The following is a 3,281-nucleotide window of genomic DNA, read 5'->3' as shown; positions in this document are numbered from 1 at the left end:
CATTCAAAGCACAGGTGGTGATGACGCCACAATCCACTTGATATGACTGAATATGTCATATTTTTTTTCTCTGTAGGACACGTCATTTTTTCTTTGCGCTGCAGGCTCATTGTGCTCCTCATACTCATATTGCTTGGCGTAGCTATCACTGTGGTCAGTCTAGTGATGAAGGGTAAGTGTAAAAATTTTATTTCATCCTCTAGGGACTGCTTCCTCTGTTTCTGACAGCTGTTTAAAGTCCCAGTTTTTAATTCAAAAGAAATTTTGCCTCCCTCTTAGAATTGTTGCCTTGTGTGCTTCACAGATCCTTAGGGCTATGTGGTGTTGACATGTGCGCTCCTCATAGGGTTAACTATATCAAGGGATATGGCCAGACATTAATAGTCCAGGAATTTATATCACTCTTGTGAGACATAGCAGACGAAATCATAAGAACAGGGTGATTGTCTTGCCTTTATAGGTGGGAGAAAGCCTTTGACAAGGTAGAGAACATGCATTTCAACTAACACTGGAGGTAGACAAGTGTTCCCCTTTAATGAGAGATATGGGAAGAAGATTTTTCTGTGTACTGGAATTCCAGATGATCTCCATTACTCTACTGATGGTCCTATCACCTTAATTTATCTTAAGTCATCAACATACCAGGAGCCAGAGTAGGACACAGACCTTAGCTTAGATGGGTGTTTAAACACTGTGAGACAGACATTTTGTACATCATATCTCTATTTTTATAAGGGGATGACAATAACTGACCATATAATATTATTTATTGTAGTTTTCGAGCAAAGTTTTATTCACTTTTTATGCTAAAGTTTTTAAGATAAAAATTTCTTTTGATTTCTTCCCTGTACGCACTCATTCTTCTGCATTGCGTTACTTTTATTTTAGCTCCGAGTTACTCTGTCCTGTCAGTGGATGTGTTTGAATTCATTATGTCTGTAAAGTCCTGTCTGTTCCTGATGGTTTCTTATTTTTGGTTTAAGGCTCCAGTGGTGGTGAAGGTGCCGGAAATCCAGATACGTCACTGAACTCCAAAGGTACAGTAAGTCTGCTGAAGAATTGATAAATGTGTTTATTTCTCTGTTGCTTTCTTACTTTTCTTCTGTGTCTGTAGCTTTAAAACTTTAAAAGAAGTAAAATCTTAACCTGACCAACCCTAAGTTGACTGAATATGAATTTAAACAGTCAACACTTGACTCTGCAGCTTCCAGAACCACTCTTAATATGTGAAGCTCTACCTGGACTCACAGTTGCTGCTCTCACCCACAGGCTTCTCATTCCCACACTGCTTATTTACAAAGCAGACATCAGCTTTCACATTATCAGTAACAGAAATAGTTGTTCAGCACTTCATGTGACAAATGTGACAAACATTTATTAGTGCAGTGTGTCACCTGTGTAAGAACTGTGAGAGATGATCAATCATGTCTTTCATTTTTTAAAACATTATACTCTCTTGTAAAAGCCTCTCATGCCAGTGATTTACAATGGGCGGCTGTAATTTTATTCACGGTCCCTGTCCATTTTAATAATATTAGAAGTCATCAATTGTGGTGGACATGTTAATAGTCTTCATAGGCCATTGGTGCACTGAGGCTTCACAAGTCAAATAAAGCCAAGCCACAGTCAGGCTCGAATGGATGCTTCTCTAAAGACAGAAAAGCTGTGAGTGCGCAGGAATAACATTACAAAATATTTAAAGAAGCAAATTAAAACATACTATGTTTCCCCAACTGTCTCAGAATACTAGCTCATTTATCCTTCAGTCTTCTTAGTAACATTTTTGTAGTTCATATATAAGAGGAAGTTAACTGACTTACAAAATGTTCAGTTGCTTTGTATAGTTTTGATGTAAATTGTAAAGAAGATTCCATTGTTCTGTGCCTTCCAAATTTTGTGCTTTAGGACAATACAGTCTTTGGGCTCTCTCTGTCGTCCTCTCCACTTTTCCCATAGTTTCTCTCCAGAACTCTATTAATTATTTTGTTTTTTTCTTTTTTAAACTCATTTTCTTTTTCCTGATCTGCCTCATATTTCTTAGCATGCACCGCACAAATATAAAACACAAATTACTGATGGCATAAGTATTCACCCCCCATTAATATGACACCTCTAATAAATTACAAGTACAGCCAACTGGTTTTAGAAGACCCATCGTCAGTTCAATGAAGATCGTCAGTCTGGGGTTTCAGTTGATTGCTGTCTTAAAGCACCTGACTGTATGTGCAAGGGTCAACTTGGGGAATCCAGCATGGTGGGCTACCCTATAAATTAAGACAAAAGAACACTCAGAGTAGCTATGTGAAAAACACAAGGCAGGGGAGATGGGAAAAATATCCAAGTCAATTAATATCTACTTATATCAATTATGAAGTAATGGAAAGAGTACGGCAGAGCTATTAATCTGCTAAAGCAGACCATCTACAGAAACAGAAGAAGATAAGCGAGGGAGGCCACCAAGAGATCTCTGGGAACTCTTAAGTAGTTGCAGGCTGCAGTGGCTGAGATTGGAGAGACTGTGCAACAGCTTTGCCTGGGTGCTTCACCAGTCGCAGCTTAATATGTGAGAAAAAAACACAAGGCATTTCGACACAAGTTGGCCAGAATGCACATCACAGTCAGCTGGAAGAATGTTCTGTTGTCTGATGAGACCAAAATTGACCTTTTTGGCTTTTAGATTTACAGTAATGTCATGTTACGCAACACATAATCAAAAACACACCTTCCCCACTGTGAGGCATGGCGGAGGCATCGTCATGCTGGTGGGATGCTTCTCTGTAGTGGACCCTGGAAGAATTTATTAGGGTAAAATGAAAACAGCAAACTTTGGGGATATCTAACAGGAACCCCTAATGCTGTCTGTATGAACAACCCCAGTTATAAAGTGAAAGCTATACAGGAATGTCTTCAAAACAAATGTCAATGTCTTAGAGTGCCTGAGTCAGAGTCCAGATATGAGTCCAATTGAGAGTTTGTGGCTGGATTTGAAAAAGGCTGTTCACTCACAATCAACATGATGCCTGACAGAGTTTGAGCAGTTTAGCAAAGAAGAATGGGGAAAAAACAGCAGGTCTGATCGAGAGAAAGAGAGAACTGTGAACAGAGAGTCTAGGCTGTCATGGCTGCCAAAGTTGCCTCTACTAAATACTGATGTCAAAAGCGGTGCACCCACTACTAGATGAAACAGTTTAGGATCCTGGTTGGCAATCCCACAGGCAGACATGCCACCAGTCCCACCTCCCGGAAAAGACCGTCCATCTGCCACAGCCAGGTGTTATGTG

The sequence above is a fragment of the Erpetoichthys calabaricus genome, chromosome 5, assembly GCF_900747795.2.
Source record: "Erpetoichthys calabaricus chromosome 5, fErpCal1.3, whole genome shotgun sequence".
NCBI lineage: Eukaryota > Metazoa > Chordata > Cladistia > Polypteriformes > Polypteridae > Erpetoichthys > Erpetoichthys calabaricus.
Note: the sequence above shows the minus strand (reverse complement) of the source record.